This window comes from Aulonocara stuartgranti, assembly GCF_965226115.1.
Source record: "Aulonocara stuartgranti genome assembly, chromosome: 20".
Classification (NCBI taxonomy): Eukaryota; Metazoa; Chordata; class Actinopteri; order Cichliformes; family Cichlidae; genus Aulonocara; species Aulonocara stuartgranti.
The window spans coordinates 17077260-17100018 of NC_138956.1; the positions used below are offsets into that span (position 1 = coordinate 17077260).

Sequence of the window (22759 nt, forward strand, 5' to 3'; positions counted from 1 at the left end):
GATTCCCGGCCGCGTCCTCAAGTCATGCGCGGCTCAGCTGGCTGGAGTGTTCACGCACATCTTCAACCTTTCCCTCTCTCTGTCTGTAGTCCCAGCCTGCTTCAAAATGGCCACCATCGTCCCTGTACGCAAATCCTCCACCATCTCCTCATTGAACGACTGGCGACCTGTAGCCCTGACCCCCATCGTAAGCAAATGCTTCGAGAAGCTGGTCAGGGACTTCATCTGCTCTGCACTACCCGACTCACTGGACCCTCTACAGTTTGCATACCGCCACAACAGGTCCACTGATGATGCCATAGCCCTGACACTACACACTGCCCTGTCACACCTGGAGAAGAGAGACACGTATGTGAGAATGCTGTTTGTAGATTACAGCTCAGCATTCAATACCATCGTTCCCTCGAAGCTGGACAGGAAACTGCAGGATCTAGGACTGAGCAGCTCCCTCTGCAGCTGGATCCTTAGCTTCCTGTCTGACAGACGCCAGGTGGTCAGACTGGGCAGCATCACCTCATCCCCCATCACACTGAACACTGGTGCTCCACAGGGGTGTGTACTGAGCCCTCTCCTGTACTCACTCTACACCTACGACTGCACAGCCACTAACAGCTCCAACATCATTGTGAAGTTTGCGGACGACACTACAGTGGTGGGTCTTATCACCAATGGTGATGAGACGGCTTACAGGGAGGAGGTCAGCGCCCTGACCCACTGGTGTCAAGACAACCATCTCACCCTCAACGTCGCAAAGACAAAGGAGTTGATAGTGGACTTCCGGAGGTGCAGAGAAGTACACACCCCCATCACCATCAACGGCGCTGCTGTGGAGAGAGTGAGCAGCTTCCGGTTCCTTGGAGTACATCTGGCTGAGGATCTTACGTGGTCAGTACACACAAACAAAACAGTGAAGAAGGCGCAGCAGCGCCTCTTCTTTCTCAGGAGACTGAAAAGATTCGGCATGAGCCCCCGCATCCTCAGGACCTTCTATCACTGTGCCATTGAGAGCATCCTCACTGGATGCATCACCACCTGGTATGGCAACAGCACCGCCTACAACTGCAAAGCTCTCCAGCGAGTAGTGCGGTGCTCTGAACGGATAATTGGAGGTGAGCTTCCCTCCCTCCAAGACATCTACAGGAAGCGCTGCCTGAGGAAAGCGGGGAGGATCATCAAGGACTCCAGTCACCCCAGCCATAAACTGTTCAGACTGCTTCCATCAGGAAGGAGGTTCTGCAGCATCCGGTCCCGTACCAGCAGACTGAGAGACAGCTTCTTCCATCAGGCCATCAGACTGCTGAACACGTCATAGACACCTCAGCTTCACTACTGGAACTTCAACATTATGCACTCCACACTGTATATAAATGCCACTTGTTTTGCACATATTCAACTCTGTATATTTTATATATTTTATTATTATTATTATTATTATTATTTTTTTTATTTATTTTTTTTTTTTTACTATTTAATTTGTAAAAATGTGTATACACACACACACACACACACACACACACACACACACACACACACACACACACGTAGGAAAATATTTAGTATACACATCCAGAAATGCATACACTATTATATATTGTACATATATTTATTAGTTTCAGGTTGGCCATTCTTGTATTTTGCTCGTTTGTGTTGTTGTGTTTGCACATCTCTGTTGCTTGTGGGGCTCGCACACAAGAATTTCACTCGCATGTGCTGTGCCAGTGTGCCTGCACATGTGATGTGACAATAAAAGTGATTTGATTTGATTTGATTTGACGTAACCTAGTGGTCAATGTCATTTTCCACAATTATGCTTGTGTATGGTTACATGTTAATTACCACGTGGTCATGTCCTGCGGTTACAGACAGTGTCAGCCGGAAAAAAATTCAGTGCCGGGACTTTTTTCTCTCTTTGGTCCGGCTCCTATTTTTTTTTATTTTTTGGAGGCAAACATTTGCTTAGGTTTCCATTCCTTTGTTCTTCATGTCCATTCTGGCAGTTTCCGTAATGTCCCTGTAGTTATATTGATGATTGTTATTCTGTCAATGATAAATTCAAAAACTGCAGTGAAAACGTAGCCGGAAGTGCACAGGAGGAATCAAGGGTGCTGAACAAGGCCAATCACAATATTTGAGGGATGCGTCCCGACGTGCAGTTACATTTCTTGGGAGGTGCACGTCTGGACTGAAAGCTTGAAGAGCATCTCAGCAGGCAAATTGCAGTATTTGGTAATGTCTATGAGGAGACAAGGGGCTTACATGCAAGTATAAAAAATAATTATGCAAAATTTATAATTTTGTAAACTGGACAATTACTTTTGAGTCTCTGAAAATAGGGGACTATGTATAAAAATGGCTGTAATTCCTAAAGAGTTAATGTCAGTACATGCACTGTCTTTATAGGCTTGCCCTTTAAAGTTGACAAGCTTTAATACTGGCACAATAGAAAAAACCTTCTTAAGCCTGAGATCCCCTATCTTCATCCCCTTGTCACCACCGCCCTGCTGAATCTCCCTGCTGTATTTTTAGAGCTGCCAAATAAAGATGCACGGGGCCCTCCACTGACAAACCGGAAACCAACTATCACACACACACGCATCCCCTCCCCGAATTACAAAGCTGTAGTCACAGCACCCAACCCCAGTCCTGCATCACATTTGGCGACACCATGGGGTGGTGCTATATATGTATGGACCCTAAAAAATTAAGAGAGAAGGGACCCACATATAGACAAGCAGGGTTAGAGGTGTTCACTCTGTGAGTCTCTGATCCAACAAAGAGTCTCACAGGAGACAAATGTATCTGTGAAGGAAGCAGCCAAGAGACATGGCAAGATGGAGAGAGAGAAAGAGAGCGAATGAGGGGGCCTGGGAATTGAGAGGACAGGAGAAAGGGAGGAGAGATGGGGAAAGAAAGGATATTGATTTCCACCTTAAAGAGGCAATCTCCGCTTCTCAGGAGCTCCAGGGAGTAAGCGTGTATCTGTGCCTGTATGTGTGTGTGCGTGTGCGTATGTGTATGATCTGTCCTGGGATCGCAGACTGAAGACACGGGTGCACACAAGCGTGCACGCACACACACACACACACACACACACACACACACACACACACACACATAAATACACAATTTGGAATGTTAACAATGTTTAGAAAAAATGAAACAAAGCGCAGAGCAAAAGAGAAAATAACACCTTTAAACTAGTCATTTTATGCCCTGCCTCCTTCAAAGGCATCCCACTGCTCTAATTAGTTTTATTAGCTGCAATCTTTTTCCTCTTTTGAGTTTTATGTTCTCTTTTTATTTCACACCTTCTTCTCAACAGTTTTTATTTTTTTAAACTTTCATCAAAAACATTAAGTAAAGGATTTTTCAATGACTGCTTACTGAATGCTGAAGATTCAAACTACACTAAGACTACATCAGAGTAAACAAGCTTTTTCCCCCTCAGAAATAGTTATATAATAAAATATAATAGCACATTTGTACATTCTTTGAACTACAATATATAAAATGAGTGGCAGCTTTTCATCTTTCAGACATTGTTGGTTTTTATATTAATGACCCTTATATCTTTGGGCAGACACCAGAGACTACAGACTTTAGAGAAAGACCAACATTACACACAACTCATAACTAATATGTTATGCCGTTATTTTTGTGCCATTATTCTGAGCGCACGTAAAAAAAAATTGCAGGTGCAAGTGTTGCATTTTGGGGAGAAATTTATTTTGAGCGAAGAAAAGCTAAATTTGAGTGAACAAAATTCATTGCTGCGTGCAACAAATGTATTTCAGTGTTTGCTATTATCCATATACACACATAATAGCAGCCCCTCTCGCTCAGTTTTTGCATTTACGCTCGCTCGCAATGTGTTGCTTGCGCTCTCAACATTTCTGCCCATGCGCATTCAACTCTTTCTCTACACCGTTATATTTGTGCCACAAAACCAGCCAATCACAGACTTGGATGCAAAAAAATCTGATTGGCTGTTTTGGTCTCCAATCAGCTCGAAATGACGAAATGCAATATCCCAGAATCCATTTCATCCAAAACTCAAACGAGGCAGTGGCGGAGGAACACAGAGTGGCAGAGTTTGAAATATTACTCTTTCTGGGTGACAAAATAAACTTTTAAGATATTTTCATGCGAGAATGGTGCTGTGTGAACTTCAAATGTCTGCTCGATTTATCAAGACATCACATATTTGCAAAAGTGCTCTAACGTTTTCGGAGATGCCTGTTAACCACCAGCTGACCACATAGCTGGACTGGCCATTGGGCATAGCTGGACTGGCCACTGGCCGGTATCGCTCAAAAAAAATTTCTCCTCAAAATGCAACACTTGCACCTGCAAATTATTTTTTACGTGCGCTCAGAACAGTGGCACAAAAATAACGCCATAATATTTGAGACCAGTTAGTATAGAAGATTGTAATTTATGAAACATTTACAGCCCTATTATTAAACTCTCAGGACATCTTGTCAACTGCAAGAAGAGAGAGTGCCTCTCTTATCTCTGGATTAGAAAAGTATCCATTTTTGAAAATATTACCACTTTTTAAATGTCACGTCTTTGGCTATTTAACTTTGGTAATTTAACCCCAGCTCATGTGCCTCAAGGTCATCTCCTTGGGCAGTGCTGCACCACTTTCAGCACAGCTATTTTTATATTGCCCTGCTGTATTTACCCTCACACAAGTGTGACACACACTGAAGCTTTTTCTGTTTGTTAAAACTGACTTCTTAAGTTTACTCTGGGAAAGAGGATGAAGTGACAGGGAGTAAAATTCAAGTGGGTTGTTATGCACAGATTATGTTGATGAGCCCAAAAAAACTTCCCAGTGTGCTGTGCTGAGCAGGCACACTTGGACCTCAATGAAGATGAAGAAGGATACCCAGCTCTCACAACACAACACTTATGATCATCTCAGGGACACAGCTCCAGCTGCGAGCACAGAAGCCCATCCACCTGCTGTTCACACACACACACAACCAATCAGAAGAAAGCCAACTCAAAGGGAGGGTGGCCTGAAAGGTAAAGAAATAAACTGCTATTTTCAAACCTCAGATAAAGGCAAACATAAAAGGGATACATTTATTATTTTGAAGTGTGATTATGCAAAGCTGCTCTAATAGTCTAATAGTCCAAGAATTAAAATAGAACTTGTGTAAGTACAGCTAATACAGCTGGTGGCCTTCTGAGGCTTTCCTGTGATAACTATGTTAAAAAACAAATACACACCATAACGTATTCACAAATCTACAGGGTGGGCCATTTATATGGATACACCGTAATAACATAGGAATGGTTGTTGATATTAAAGTCCTGTTTGTGGCACATTAGTATATGTGAGGGGGCAAACTCCTCAAGATGGGTGGTGACCATGGTGGCCATTTAGAAGTCGGCCATCTTGGATACAACATTTGTTTTTTCAATGGGAAGAGGGCCATGTGACACATCAAACTTATTGGTAATGTCACAAGAAAAACAATGGTGTGCTTGGTTTCAACGTAACTTTATTCTTTCATGAGTTATTTACAAGTTTCTCTTTGTTCACAGCCATTGACATATCGAAGAGGTTAACACATGGGGAGCGGATCGAAATTGTGTTGATATCTGGTGAATGCAGTAACTGGGTCATTGCAGCAGATTTCAATGCAAGACACTCTACGAGACCACTCATCTCCCATGCTACAGTTAGCAAACTGCTTGCTTTCGTGGAACTGGTTCAGTGTTGGATTTGCCAAAATGTGGACGCAAGAAAACTGTCACTAATGAAGAAACATCAGTGGCTGTCCTAGCTTCATTCAGCAAGAGCCCACAGCGTAGCACTAGTCGCATGTCACTGGAGAGTGGCATTAGTCGATATTAGCTACTCACAAATGGCACCCTTACAAACTCCAGCTACTGCAGCATCTCAACGAGGATGACCCAGATTGGCGCCCAGAATTTGCAGAATGGGCAAAACAAAAATTGGAACAGGACCCTCAGTTTACGCAGAAGATTTTGTTCAGTGATGAGGCAAACTTTTATGTGAATGGTGAAGTTAACAAACAAAACCACCGCTATTGGTCTGACACTAACCCACATTGGATGGATCCCTCCAAGACTGTTGGAACAACAAAAGTGATGGTATATGGAGTGGGGCATAACAGGTAACATAACAGGTAGTGGGTCCATTCTTCATCAATGGAAACCTCAAGGCTGCTGGATATTTGAAATTGCTACATGATGATGTGTTTCCCTCTTTATGCACTTAAGCTGGCACGTTCCCTGAGTTTTTCCAGCAAGATGGTGCACTACCACATTATGGGGGCCAGGTCTGAGCATTTCTAGATGAACTGGAAAGTGGATTGGTCGTCGTGGGCCAGTTGAATGGCCCCCATGGTCTCCCGATCTGACCCCCTTAGACTTTTATCTTTGGGGTCATCTGAAAGCAATTGTCTATGGTGTGAAGATACGAGATGTGCAGCACCTGAAACTACAGATACTGGATGCATGTGCTGGCATTTCTCCTGCGGTTTTGCTATCAGTGTGTGAAGAGTTGGAGAAGAGGGTTGCATTGACAATCCAACACAATGGGCAGCACATTGAACACATTTTATAAGTGGTCAGAAACTTGTAAATAACTCATGAAAGAATAAAGTTACGTTGAAACCAAGCACACCATTGTTTTTCTTGTGACATTACCAATAAGTTTGATGTGTCACATGGCCCTCTTCCTATTGAAAAAAACAAAAGTTGTATCCAAGATGGCCGACTTCTGAATGCCCACCATGCTCACCACCCATCTTGAGGAGTTTGCCCCCTCACATATACTAATGTGCCACAAACAGGACTTTAATATCACCAACCATTCCTATGTTATTACGGTGTATCCATATAAATGGCCCACCCTGTATATTCAGTTTTGTATTTGAAAAAACAATCGAATCTTGTAGCTTTAATTTCTCTTTTTAAAGAATGATGTATCTGAGCAAAAAACGATGACTATATTATAAAATCTCTTCATATGTAGGGGGTTTTCTTGTAGCAGTGCTTCTTTCCTGTAAAGTATTTGTCTTTGTGATTGGGTCAGCATGTGTTGAATTAGATTACACTGTTAATTTCTGAATGCACAGTCATGCGTGCTCACTGAGTGAAGAGTTTGCCTGTTGTGTGTGCTTTTAATTTATGCTTAAATGTGTGTGTATTCAAGCATGTCTTTCTATGCCGGCCACTTACCAGCCATACCTGCAGTGCTGCATGTGTGTGTGTGCTGATCTGCGTTTTGGTGAGTCCCAGAGTGTCAACGGGCACTTTAGAGTCTGTACACTCATCTGATTTGGCTTGGTGAGCCAGCAGAATAATAAGGTTGTGTGGTAGGACAAAAAAACCCAATAAGCTCCTTCAAACTCCTTCTGTCTGTGATGGGGCTGTCCCATCAGAGACAAACTGAAACCACCAAGACAAAACACCTAAATATTTCCTTGATTTTTTTTTTTTTTTTTGGGTGGGGTGTATCCTTATTTCCTCTCCCTCCTCCTCTCTGTATGATGCAGTTAAAGTTCCCAGGGGACTATTACTTTAGCTGGCATGTGGAATGGCCGAGGAGATGAATGCTTTTTCTGCATTACCTGGTGGCGGGGGAGAAGCAATGGATACAGTGCACAGATCCTGCAGACACTTTTTAATCTGGGAGAGAGAACTCTCTGATCCAAGCTAGTGACAGAACTGAAAAAAGGGAAATGTAAAAAGAGACGGCCAGAAGGCGAAAAAAGAAAAAGAAAGAAAGAAAGAAAGAAGGAAGGATAACGGAGTACGATGTGTGATTGTATTTTTAATTAGTACAACTAGAGAGGAAAGTTAAACTCCTGACTTTGGATAATTCTTCACCACAGGGAAGGTTTTCAATCTAATGAAAAGACTTTGACTTTCAATTTGGGTCTAACGCTAATTGTGGTGGACTGAATGGAGCCATTTGTCCCAAGCAGGGGGACTAAACCATATTTAGGGGGCTACTGCCCATAAACAACAATTAGCTCATAGTCCACAGTGTCCACACTGAGGAGCCAGAGCCAGAGGAAGCAGATGCTCTCAGAGGTCAATGAGCAATTCAATCGGTAAAGTTGCAAAATGCAAATAAAATACAACATAGATTAATGGATCCAGCCCATATTGTCTTTTGATGCCACAGTAGAACAGCCAGTGACCTTGTGCTTTTTAAAGTTCAAAATAAATTAAAATCATTTATTGAAGTAAAAAAATACCCCTTCAAAGGAGCTGTCCCTTTAGCTTTCAAGCCAATGACTGTTTAGGCCACTAACTAATTAATATTCAATGCTAGGAGGTGCAGCATCAGCAAATGGGCTCCTATTGTAACTGGAGTGTCCACTCAAAGACAATCCTTCAACTATCTGTTCATAATATCAGACTTTTTTCATGCTGGGCCTTCAAAATTTATTGGTGTAGTTACATTTTGGTAAAACCAAGTTAACAGAGAACAATGGCTGCCAAAAGACAATTGTAGCTATTACTCTCTACAAACAATTACCTTAATATACCTTCAGGGATATTGCTGCATTTATGCTACACTCGTGAGAAGGGCTACTTATTTCTGCGTTTGTGGTTTGTGTCCCTTTGGAGACCAGTGAGATGACTTTTTTTTTTTATCTTAACCCTCTCTGTGAGGTGTTGTTCTTTATTGGTGACGACCTTAACACTATGGCATTTGAGGTTTTTCTTTGATGATCCTTAAAAATGCTAACTCTTTTAACCTTAGTGACAAAAAAATTGCAACCTGCTGTAAAAATATGACTATATACTATTTGCGTTCTAAACTATTATCTTTTAAAACTACTTAAGCCTGAAATATACATATAAAAAAATAATTACAATTCATTTTATTTTAACCCTTTGAAGTTCAGTTTGTTTACATAGCTTATTTTTATTAGAAGCTGAGATGGGTTAGTGATTTCAGCCACACTGATTTTTGTGCATTATTTTTCTCTACAGTGTCAGATTCTTTTTTTTTTCATACTAATGAAAAACATGCCACCTTCCCACAAATGGCTTTTTTGCCTTTAAATGACATAGTCTTTTGAAAGTACTTCAGATGAGCATCCCTACATAAGTCTGCAGTTCCTCTGTATCTACATAAGCAACTGAATGTTTCTCATGCTGATTTATCATGGCTACAACTTGCTTCTGGATGTCATCCATCAGCAGCAGTGCATAGCTGGTGGCATGGTGTGTAGGTCCCAGGATCAAACCTCTGACTGATGGGACATAGCATTGCAGTTATTGTGGAAGACCAAAGTATGGAAATGACAGGGCCGTGCAGAGATGTTTGAAGGGACAGGTGCTCAAAGTTAAAAAGGAGCACATAAAACCAGGCTAAATAACAACAACCCACATTCATCAAGAATCTAATATGGAATCATACTATATCACTATGGTCACAAGTATGCATCATGGTGCTGATCCAGAATCCTTCCCTTATTATTTATTCTTAGTTATACAGGGTGGGCCATTTATATGGATACACTGTAATAACATGGGAATGGTTGGTGATATTAAAGTCCTGTTTGTGGCACATTAGTATATGTGAGGGGGCAAACTCCTCAAGATGGGTGGTGACCATGGTGGCCATTTAGAAGTCGGCCATCTTGGATACAACTTTTGTTTTTTCAATAGGAAGAGGGCCATGAGACGCATCAAACTTATTGGTAATGTCACAAGAAAAACAATGGTGTGCTTGGTTTCAACATAACCTTATTCTTTCATTAGTTATTTACAAGTTTCTCTTTGTTCACAGCCTGTTGGGACCAGGAAGCAGAGTTGCAGTCTTACACGCCTCTCTGCAGCTTCTCTCCTCCTGCTACCCCCCCAAAAAATCCATCTCCATAGAGACTGTGTCAGCTTCCAAAAAGACAAAAAACAAACTAAAAACCAGCAACAAACAACTTAAACATAAACAGTCACAAAGAAAGAACAATACAGTATCCACATCTGAACCAAAGAGTAAAACAGTGAAATGTGGATTATTAAATATTAGGTCTCTCTCCTCCAAGTCTCTGTTACTACATGACTTAATAATTGATCAACAAATTGATTTACTCTGCCTTACAGAAACCTGGTTGCAGCAGGATGATTATGTTAGTTTAAATGAATCAACACGCCCGAGTCATTCTAACTACCAGAAATCTCGAAGCACAGGCCGAGGGGGCAGTGTGGCAGCAATTTTTCACACCAGCCTATTAATTAATGAAAGACCAAGACAGACTTTTAATTCATTTGAAAGCCTGATGCTTAACATTGTCCACCCCAGCTGTAAAACTCAGAAACCAGTCTTACTTGTTATCATCTATCGTCCACCTGGGCCTTACACAGAGTTTCTGTCTGATTTCTCAGAGTTTTTTTTTTTTGTTTTTTTTTTTTCAGAATCAGAAACTTTATTGTCATTGTCATGAGAACAACGAAATTAAGAATGGTCCCCGATCATTGCATCATCCCTAGCAATATCAAAATATAAATAAAACAATAAAATTCAATAAATAAAATAGATAGAATACTTAAAATACTAATAAGATATAACAGTAAAACATTCACATACATTCCCACACACATGCTTCAGACCGTGCATAGATTAACACAAGAGTGGCGTGATGGACATTTTTTTGTAGTATTCAGATGTGTTATTGCAGTTGGATAACAGCTGTGTTTGAGTCTATTAGTCCTTGCTCTGATTGCCCTGTACCGTCTGCCTGAGGGCAACAGTTCGAACAGGGAGTGGCCAGGATGTGAGGTGTCTTTTATGATGTTTTGGGCCTTTTTAAAACAGTGGGCGTTGTGTAGAACTTCCAGTGTGGGGAGAGGGCAGCCAGTGATCTTTTGGGCGGTGTTTATATCTAATTTAGTTCTGAGCTCAGATAAAATAATTATTGTGGGTGATTTTAACATCCATGTAGATGCTAAAAATGACAGCCTCAACATGGCATTTAATCTGTTATTAGACTCAATTGGTTTCTCTCAAAATGTAAAAGAACCCACCCACCACTTTAATCACACTCTAGATCTTGTTTTAACATATGGCATAGAAACTGAACATTTAATAGTGTTTCCTGAAAACCCTCTCCTGTCTGATCATTTCCTGATAACATTTACATTTACAATAATTGATTACACAGCGGTGAAGAGTAGACTTTATCAAAGTAGATGTCTTTCTGAAAGTGGTGTAACTAAGTTTAAGAATATAATCCACCCACTGTTATCATCTTCAATGCCCTGTACCAACAAAGAGCAGAGCAGCTATCTGAACGCTACCCCAACAGAGGTCGATTATCTTGTTAATAATTTCACCTCCTCACTACGTACGACTCTGGATACTCTAGCTCCTGTGAAAACTAAGGTCTCTAATCAGAAGTACCTGACTCCATGGTATAATTCTCAAACACGTACCCTAAAGCAGATGACTCGTAATCTGGAGAGGAAATGGCGTGTCACAAATCTAGAGGATCATCATTTAGCCTGGAGAAATAGTTGGCTGCTTTATAAGAAAGCCCTCCGCAAAGCCAGAACATCTTACTATTCATCACTGATTGAAGAAAATAAGAACAACCCCAGGTTTCTCTTCAGCACTGTAGCCAGGCTGACAAAAAGTCAGAGCTCTTTTGAGCCAACCATCCCTTTAACGTTAACTAGTAATGACTTCATGAACTTCTTCACAAATAAAATTTTTATCATTAGAGAAAAAATTACCAATAATCATCCCACAGATGTAATATTATCTACAGCTACTCTTAGTACCATTGATGTTAAGTTAGACTCTTTTTCTCTAATTGATCTTTCTGAGTTAACTTCAATAATTACTTCCTCCAAACCATCAACGTGTCTTTTAGACCCCATTCCTACAAAACTGCTCAAAGAAGTCCTGCCATTAATTAATTCTTCGATCTTAAATATGATCAACCTATCTCTAATAATCGGCTATGTACCACAGGCCTTCAAGCTGGCTGTAGTTAAACCTTTGCTCAAAAAGCCATCTCTAGACCCAGCAGTCTTAGCTAATTATAGGCCAATCTCCAACCTTCCTTTCATATCAAAAATCCTTGAAAGAGTAGTTGTCAAACAGCTAACAGATCATCTGCAGAGGAATGGTTTATTTGAAGAGTTTCAGTCAGGTTTCAGAGCTCATCACAGCACAGAAACAGCTTTAGTGAAGGTTACAAATGATCTTCTTATGGCCTCTGACAGTGGACTCATCTCTGTGCATGTCCTGCTAGACCTTAGCGCAGCATTCGATACTGTTGACCATAATATCCTATTAGAGCGATTAGAACATGCTGTAGGTATTACAGGTACTGCGCTGCAGTGGTTTGTATCATATCTATCTAATAGACTCCAATTTGTGCATGTAAATGGAGAGTCCTCTTCACACATTGAGGTTAATTATGGAGTTCCACAGGGTTCAGTGCTAGGACCAATTCTGTTTACATTATACATGCTTCCCTTAGGCAGTATCATTAGAAGACATCACTGCTATGCAGATGACACCCAGCTCTATCTGTCCATGAAGCCAGATAACACACACCAATTAGTTAAACTGCAGGAATGTCTTAAAGACATAAAGACCTGGATGGCGGCTAACTTTCTGCTTCTTAATTCAGATAAAACTGAGGTTATTGTACTCGGCCCTGAAAAGCTTAGAAATATGGTATCTAACCAGATTCTTACCCTGGATGGCATTACCTTGGCCTCCAGTAACGCTGTGAGGAACCTTGGAGTCATTTTTGACCAGGACATGTCCTTCAACGCACATATTAAACAAATATGTAAGACTGCTTTCTTCCATTTGCGCAACATCTCTAAAATTAGAAATATCCTGTCTCAGAGTGACGCTGAAAAACTAGTTCATGCATTTATTACTTCCAGGCTGGACTACTGTAATTCATTATTATCAGGATGTCCAAAAAACTCGCTGAAAAGCCTTCAGCTAATCCAAAATGCTGCAGCAAGAGTCCTGACAGGGACTAGAAAGAGAGAGCATATTTCTCCTGTTTTGGCTTCCCTTCATTGGCTTCCTGTTAAGTCCAGAATTGAATTCAAAATCCTGCTCCTCACATACAAGGTCTTAAATAATCAGGCCCCATCTTATCTTAATGACCTTGTAGTACCATATCACCCTATTAGAGCACTTCGCTCTCGCTCTGCAGGCCTACTTGTTGTTCCTAAAGTATTTAAAAGTGGAATGGGAGAGAGAGCCTTCAGTTTTCAGGCCCCTCTTCTGTGGAACCAGCTTCCAGTTTGGATTCGGGAGACAGACACTATCTCTACTTTTAAGATTAGGCTTAAAACTTTCCTTTTTGCTAAAGCATATAGTTAGGGCTGGACCAGGTGACCCTGAATCCTCCCTTAGTTATGCTGCAATAGATGTAGGCTGCCGGGGGATTCCCATGATGCATTGAGTCTGTGAAGGTTCTCAGTCATCCAGGTCATCGTAGTCAAAGGAGCTTGCAAAGAAAAGCGTCTGGACTTCTTTAAGTTGCTTGAAGACGTTTCACCTCTCATCCGAGAAGCTTCTTCAGTTCTAAGGTCAAATGGTGGAGAGTCCCAGATATAAACCTAGTGGGAGTTTCCCCCCACGGAGGGACAAAAGGACCCCCTGATGATCCTCTAATCGCCTGAGCCAAGGTGTGAAACTGGGTGTGGGTCCCCATCAGCCAGAGTTTCGGGTGTGTTCATTGTGAAACCTGGCCCCACCTTATCATGCGAATTCCTGAGGTCAGATGGCCCAGGATGTGAGTGGGCGTTAAGGCGTCTGGGAAGGGATCTCAAAACTGGATTATAGATGGCAGAGAGTTGGTGTCGTAAACCCCCGCCTCTGTTCAAAGATGGTCGCTTTCCAGTCTTTCCAGTCACCTTTCTCACTCACTATGTGTTGATAGACCTCTCTGCATTGAATCATATCTGTTATTAACCTCTGTCTCTCTTCCACAGCATGTCTTTATCCTGTCTTCCTTCTCTCACCCCAACCGGTCGCAGCAGATGGCCGCCCCTCTCTGAGCCTGGTTCTGCCGGAGGTTTCTTCCTGTTAAAAGGGAGTTTTTCCTTCCCACTGTCGCCAAAGGGCTTGTTCATAGGGGGTCATATGATTGTTGGGTTTTTCTCTGTATCTATGAAGCGCCTTGAGGCGACTTTTGTTGTGATTTGGCGCTATATAAATAAAATTGAATTGAATTGACATATCGAAGAGGCTAACACATGAGAAGCGGATCGAAATTGTGTTGATATCTGGTGAACGCAGTAACCGGGTCATTGCAGCAGATTTCAATGCAAGACACCCTACAAGACCACAAATCTCCCATGCTACAGTTAGCAAACTGCTTGCTAAGTTTCGTGAAACTGGTTCAGTGTTGGATTTGCCAAAATGTGGACGCAAGAAAACTGTCACTAATGAAGAAACATCAGTGGCTGTCCTAGCTTCATTCAGCAAGAGCCCACAGCGTAGCACTTGCTGCATGTCACTGGAGAGTGGCATTAGTGGAACATCCCTTCGGTAGATATTAGCTACTCACAAATGGCACCCTTACAAACTCCAGCTACTGCGGCATCTCAACGAGGATGACCCAGATTGGCGCCCAGAATTTGCAGAATGGGCAAAACAAAAATTGGAACAGGACCCTCAGTTCACGCAGAAGATTTTGTTCAGTGATGAGGCAAACTTTTATGTGAATGGTGAAGTTAACAAACAAAACCACCGCTATTGGTCTGACACTAACCCACATTGGATGGATCCCTCCAAGACTGTTGGAACAACAAAAGTGATGGTATATGGAGTGGGGCATAACAGGTAACATAACAGGTAGTGGGTCCATTCTTCATCAATGGAAACCTCAAGGCTGCTGGATATTTGAAATTGCTACATGATGATGTGTTTCCCTCTTTATGCACTTAAGCTGGCACGTTCCCTGAGTTTTTCCAGCAAGATGGTGCACTACCACATTATGGGGGCCAGGTCTGAGCATTTCTAGATGAACTGGAAAGTGGATTGGTCGTCGTGGGCCAGTTGAATGGCCCACATGGTCTCCCGATCTGACCCCCTTAGACTTTTATCTTTGGGGTCATCTGAAGGCAATTGTCTATGGTGTGAAGAGACGAGATATGCAGCACCTGAAACTACGGATACTGGATGCATGTGCTGGCATTTCTCCTGCGGTTTTGCTATCAGTGTGGGAAGAGTTGGAGAAGAGGGTTGCATTGACAATCCAACACAATGGGCAGCACATTGAACACATTTTATAAGAGGACACTGGAGTATATTCTCCAGCATCTCACACTTCTGATAATCAGTTGACTGCTTGACGTTTATTCAGTGGTGTAAAACCTATAACTTTAATCTTACCCGACCCATCCTTCAAATCTGGGGAAATGAAGGGCGCAATTGTCGGCCGCATTTGTCGGAGTCTTCGAATTTGGACAGTCTTGGTCGTGTCGCTGTAACGTAATTGGCCTACTAATGCAAGCATAGGAGGATGTGATTGCTGAATTTTGACACAGCTACGATACCGGACACTGCTTCTTCTTCTTCGAGGTTTAACAGCAGCTAGCATCTTTATACATACCAACTTCTGTTTCAGTCCGCTATTACATTCTTAAATCCTAATACTTATCCCTGCTTCTTTTGGGATCTTACAAAGCTTCAAACGACGCGTCAACTATTAAAATAGTCGTCGACAATTTTAATAGTCGACGTAATCGTGACTAGTCGACTAATTGTGGCAGCCCTACTGTCAAGCACTCCACCAGTAGATTACACCGTCCACCTCATAGGTCCCTATCCGCTTATTACATCAGTCTTTCAATCCATATAACAGCTCTTGCAAATAAAATGTCCTCTCTATTTGTTGTCAGCTTTGGAGTATATTGAGATTGTAGAGCTAATTCATTACTTACAAGTACAAATTAGTCTTCAATTTTCAATCTCATAATAAACTTATAAAAACACAGCTCCAGCAATTCATTCATTTTTACAAATGCATTGTCGAAATATTAAACTTCAGTATCTCATTTGTATGGAGTGGTGAAACTACATATATTGAATAATGTTACAACTAAGTACCGTAATTGTCGGGCTATAAGCCGCTACTTTTTGCACAAGCTTTGAACCCTGCGGCTTTTAGTCAGGTGCGGCTTTTCTATGGATTGTCCATGATTTTTGTCATATCGTAAGACGATTTGTTTTGTTTGTTCCGGTGTTGTGCGGCACTACGTTGAATGGCGGAAGGGCATGTGATCAGACACACAGTATCGGGTTCAAGAGTGGTATGTTGGTCACATGTCCATCCACCAGGCAACATAGTGCCGTACAAGTAGCGCGAAAAACAAACTTCAAAGTACCACTATGCGGCACTGGAGAAGAGGACTTTGGTGGTTTTAGTGCGCAGGAAGATGGTGGTGAATGACTGACTTTTCTTCTTGTTAAAGCCGTGTCACTGCACCTGAGCCTAAAAGGTAGTCCAATCTATTTTTCTGGTGTGCTGTAGATTATTGTTATGTACTACATTTGTTACTCATTCATGAAGCACAGTACATGTTTCGTACTTGTAATTACCGCTACTTGTACATATACCTAAAAAGTTATGTAAATATGTACCCATAACTTGTTTTTCAAAATATTAATAAAAGGGATGTGTCTCCAAACAGCCATCTCTTTCCTGACAATTCGCTTTTTGCATATTCTCTCACATATGATAAGTCAACATTGAAACACCTGCGGCTTTTAGTCAGGTGCGGCTAATGTATGTACAAAACAGGATTTTCCCCTGATTTTAGCTTGTGCGGCTAATATTCAGGTGCGCTTTGTAGTCCGGGAAATACGGTATTAAAATTTGCGTAAAATGACTTACTTTTATTTAAAACCTTCCAAAAATATGGATTTCAACACAGGAAAAGAACAGTCTCCAAGGCAGAACGTCTTGGGAGGCTTAAACATCATCTCTATAATCAAATAGAAAAACATACGGTGGCTGGGAAGTGCAAAGCGCTACAAATTAAAAAACGGCAACAAATTAAAAATCCACAACAAATTAAAAAATCCACAACAAATTAAAAATCCACAACAAATTAAAAAACCGCAACAAATTAAAAATCCACAACAAATTAAAAAACCGCAACAAATTAAAAAACCACAACAAATTAAAAATCCTTGACGGATCGTCTGAAATACCGGAAGTGGAGAGTGATGTCACGAGAGGGGGGCGTGGCCAGGATTTTTGGTTGAGGCGCCATGTTTCTGGGCCGAACAAAGCGCTAGCGAAAGAGGAGCGAAAGTACACGGATAACACCAGCTATGGTTCGTACTTGCTGTGCGGTCGGTTGTAAAGTTAGATCGCACGACCGGCAAGGGAATAAGGTTGAAAATGGTTTATCTTTTCATTCTTTCCCCACCTGGAAGCAACATGAGGCAGCTCATGTATCGGATGTTACCAAAAGAAGGCGTCTAGTCTGGATAGCAGCTGTGAGACCAGCTGATATCCAGTTGTCTTCCATCTCCAAATATCTGTTGGTGTGCTCCAGACATTTTCATTCCGGTAAGTTATAGATATGTTCATATCACTCTTTATCGGTCTTTGTCTGACATCACTAGCCGTGTCTTGGCTCAAACTCCCAAGAGCACCTGCAGGTCCATAAATCACACGATCACTGTGTCATCACTGAGTGTTGAAAAACTATCTAAAGTCTTTCATCTGTAATAAAATGATCAGCGTTCTGCTCTACCATGTGTAACAATTGAGTTTATCATCCAGGCATCCATGAAAACGAAATTAGCAGGAAGTTAGCTCGCTAGATTCCATCTAAATACAATATAGCATGTCCTAACTGAGGGATTTTGGAAACAAAGTCAAACGTACAGCTCTGCTATCACTTCCAACATAAATGAAGACAGAAAACTAAACAGCAGTGACGTTTGTAGGGTACTGTGAGTAAAATGCGTTTGATTTTCCCCCGAACATTCAAATTAGTGCAATCATAAATTCATTCATGAGGGACAAATTACAGTGAGAGCATGTGGAGGCTCTGGCTATGTTCACACTGCATGCGAAAGCGCATCAAATCGGACTTTTTTGACCGTATGCGACCCATATCCAATCATGGTACGACAGTGTAAAAACAGCACAAATGCAATATTTTCAAATCAGATCTGGGTCACTTTCGTATGTGGTACTGAATCCGATACATATCTGATGTTTTAGAAAGCAACTGCTGTTTGAACGGTCATGTCGCATTAAATCCGTCTTTTATGTCACTGACACGAAACATATGCCAATTATCAGCGCTGGAGAAGCGTCCGAGAAGACATTGAGAACACATGAGCGCTTCGTGTCAATCCCGTGTAGATGTTAGTGAAACTGTTGGGAAGACAACATGAACATTTTATTTATACTGTATAATCTGCAGATTCTGACAAAAATCTGCATATCCTTTGAAGCACCGCTCCTCTCTAAAATGGCAATAAGGATAATTATTAGGCCATATGTAAATAACAAAATAACTTAAAGCAAAGTCTGAAGCAAGTCTTTATATTAAGGGCCATCAGTCAAACAATACTGTTTGGTCTGGGTCTAAACAGAGCGTGTTGGGTGTGACATCTGCTTTTGCACATGTGGGCCACTTTGAGGGTTCACAAAGGAGCGCGTTTGCTGTCACATTTTATTTGTAGTGTGAACAAGCAGACAAAAAATCGGAATTGAGCATTAAGACCTGCAGTGTGAACGTAGCCATAGTGAGTTCAGTGCATTGATGTGACATTGTCCTGAAGGATTTAGTTATTCTCAGTGGTTAAAGAAATTGCAATTATTTATTCATATTTATTAGAAATAATCCTAATTACATATCTTGCTTCCGTGTTTGTGTCCTGTTTCACAAAAATACATTTTTTACTATAATACATTGATTAATGACCTGCAGAATCTCCTTATCATATTACGTGTCCATAATTGTCACCTAAAGTCAAACTTTATGCTTTCTCCATAAAGTGATTACATACTTTAGTTTCATTTTCTGAAGTCAGGTTTCTGAAAGAGAACAGGCAGATTTGGAATATAACATGCAGCGTTCTATAGATGGATACATAAAAAAAAAAAGGAAAATTACATGTATGTGCTAACTTTCTAAACACTTTGTTACATTTATGATAAATGGATTTGAAAGTAGATAAAACACATTTATGTTGGCCTTGGCTCATTAGAGTCTTTGTCTTTAAATTAACTTGTAACTTGTATGTTTCAGGTACTGCATTCTCAAAGACTGAATGAACCAGCATTGCAGCCATGGGTCATTGTGAGCATCACAGGGAAGGTTGAAGCCGCCCACTGCACCTGTATGGCCGGAGTCGTGGAGACCTGCAGCCATGTCGCTGTTCTTCTTTTTAAAGTAGAATCAACAATGCGGATCTGTGGCACAAGGGCTGTTACAGATGAACCTGCATACTGTGTTTTGCTGGGTAATATGACCAAGATACAGCCAGAGGTTGGCCATAAGATAGACTTCTCCTCTTCAGCTGCCCAAAAACGGCTCTGGATCAAAACATAAACAGACCATCCGTATTGAAAGGTAAAAGGAGCCGTCCTCAAAAAAGAAAAATCCCACCTGCTACTGTGGAGGAGTTGTCACTGCTATTGGATACTTTGCTAGAGCACAGTAAAGCTGTGGGTTGTGGGAATGACCCATAATGTTTTATATAAGGGTCTAGATTTATGCCTGAAGTGCACTGCCATGTAAATAATTTGCATTTACTGAATATGTACTGACTGAGTACCACTGTTCAAAAGTTCAATAAAGAAACAAACTAATTTTTGCCTCTTTTTTATTATAGAACATCACATCAGTTACAATGTAGAATCCATGTCATTTATAGTTTATAAAAGACAAAATGTTTACACAAAATCATGACAGCATTTACACGATATCACCCACTACTAACACTACTTAATTTACTATCAATTACTTCAATTTATCTTCTGAAAAATTACCGCTATTTATACAGCACAAGACTTAAGAATATTTAACGGGAACAAGTTTCATTTTCCCCTGGTTTTACTACCACACTGTTCATCAAAATGGCAGCAAACCTTCACCATCTTATCCAGAAGGGTCACCTCTTCACCCTCACATGGAAGAAGTAATCTGATTGGCATGGTGGTATGTTTGAAGCAGGTCCCTTGTGTAGCGCTGGAACCCAGTCACAATGTTTCATCCATTTCATTGGCTGGTCTGCTGCAATAATGCCAAATAATTAGCAAGTCTATAAATAGCACGTAAAATCACTCATTAGGATTTTTTTTTTCTAATTTGCTATGACCTCAGAGTGCATCGAAAAGAAAACTAATAGGCTATCTGGTCTTTAAGTGATGGCGTGACAAATCCTGCTTCCAGGCCTAAAGTAGTCTGCGTTTAATATGGGTTTTGTGTTGTTAACATGTTTAATGTTTTGTATTGTCTTCTATTTAATCTCAAAAAACTCCTAAAAACAGTAAGTGATCACTGTTGGCCTCCCACTGCTTCTATCACCACTAATCATTTGAAAGCTCAGTTTTTAAAACCTTACGATGTAGCTATAGCCCAGCCCATGCAGCAGTATATGAATGACTAATCCTATTCATCCTTGTGGATGGATTATCTCAGTTGTTCTCCTGGCTGAAGTTTGGTCCGTTTACAGCATCCTGCCATGGGATTACATTTGTTACTGACCACCGAGAATCCTCACGATAACTTTTATCAAGTGGAAAAAGTTAGTGTTTATATTATGCTAACATAGCTGTGTCGCTAACCGTCACGTAGCACATCGTTTTACATCAGCTAGCCAAACTTCAGTACCCTACAAACGTCACTGCTGTTTAGTTTTCTGTCTTCATTTATGTTGGAAGTGATAGCAGAGCTGTACGTTTGACTTTGTTTCCAAAATCCCTCAGTTAGGACATGCTATATTGTATTTAGATGGAATCTAGCGAGCTAACTTCCTGCTAATTTCGTTTTCATGGATGCCTGGATGATAAACTCAATTGTTACACATGGTAGAGCAGAACGCTGATCATTTTATTACAGATGAAAGACTTTAGATAGTTTTTCAACACTCAGTGATGCCACAGTGATCGTGTGATTTATGGACCTGCAGGTGCTCTTGGGAGTTTGAGCCAAGACACGGCTAGTGATGTCAGACAAAGACCGATAAAGAGTGATATGAACATATCTATAACTTACCGGAATGAAAATGTCTGGAGCACACCAACAGATATTTGGAGATGGAAGACAACTGGATATCAGCTGGTCTCACAGCTGCTATCCAGACTAGACGCCTTCTTTTGGTAACATCCGATACATGAGCTGCCTCATGTTGCTTCCAGGTGGGGAAAGAATGAAAAGATAAACCATTTTCAACCTTATTCCCTTGCCGGTCGTGCGATCTAACTTTACAACCGACCGCACAGCAAGTACGAACCATAGCTGGTGTTATCCGTGTACTTTCGCTCCTCTTTCGCTAGCGCTTTGTTCGGCCCAGAAACATGGCGCCTCAACCAAAAATCCTGACCACGCCCCCTCTCGTGACATCACTCTCCCCTTCCGGTATTTCAGACAATCCCTTTCCGTCAAGGATTTTTAATTTGTTGCGGTTTTTTAATTTGTTGTGGGTTTTTAATTTGTTCTGGATTTTTAATTTGTTGCGGTTTTTTAATTTGTTGTGGGTTTTTAATTTGTTGTGGGTTTTTAATTTGTTCTGGATTTTTAATTTGTTGTGGTTTTTTAATTTGTTGTGGATTTTTAATTTGTTGCGGTTTTTTAATTTGTTGTGGATTTTTAATTTGTTGCATTTTTTAAATTTGTTGTGGATTTTTAATTTGTTGCGTTTTTTAAATTTGTTGTGGATTTTTAATTTGTTGTGGATTTTTAATTTGTTGCGCTTTGCACTTCCCAGCCACCGTAAAAACATTATTTAGAATTAAAACAACCCCCAAAATGTAAAATTTCTTTTCTTTCTATTCTTTGTAACTTTCCAAAGTACTGCCAATTGTCTTTGTGGTACACGGCTTTGTGTCTATATAACGTACAAAAATGCGATCCATCTGCTCCCATATCAGTTTTATGTTTATGGGCCGCTTCGATGAACCTACTATAAAAAGTCAATGAATTTTCCATTAGCATATGGGCTTGGTAAGCTGTGAATGGACTCTACAGACTGTTGGTGCTTTGAAGTTAAATGTTAATAAGCTTTATTTCTTCATGGAGGCAACTGCAACAGCAAATTGCAATAGCTTAGAATCTAGGAGTCAAGAATGATTACGGATTCAAGCTGACCAAAAAAGACCAAAAAGAAAATAGACCAAGAGAAGTGCGTGGGGTGATGATTTTATCTGTCAACCTTATGCATGCATGTGTGCAAGTCTTTGTCAGAAATTACATGGTCATTTACCTTGTAGTCCCAAAAGTCAGTAAATATGCACAGCATCTGCAGTCATGCAAAAGTTGATGACAACCCAAACTCTAACCAAAAACTGTAACCCTATGTTTAGGTGGAGGTAGAGCAGGTCACCTACTAATTGGAAGGTTAGTGGTTTGATCCCCATCTGCTATGGTCTGCTTGCCAAATATCTTTGGGCAAGTTACTAACCCCAAGTTGCTTTCCGATGCATCTATGCAAGTGAGAACATTAGATAGAAAGCACTTACTTTATGCAAGAGTGAAAAAAGTGTGTGAGTGAGACAAGTTGGGTAAAGCACATTGA

At 40.9% G+C, this 22759-nt stretch overlaps 1 protein-coding gene and 1 long non-coding RNA gene across 2 annotated transcripts in view; one reads left to right on the top strand and one right to left on the bottom strand.

Annotated features, from left to right (window-relative positions):
• Positions 1-22759, top strand: part of LOC309697457 (uncharacterized protein) — a 366834-nt gene that overhangs the window by 184690 nt on the left and 159385 nt on the right. The window lies entirely within an intron of this gene.
• Positions 19830-21585, bottom strand: LOC309697461. The gene is made up of 2 exons (XR_014273834.1): positions 21241-21585; positions 19830-20256 (listed from the first exon to the last, which is right to left on the bottom strand). It is a non-coding gene; the product is annotated as an uncharacterized lncRNA (long non-coding RNA).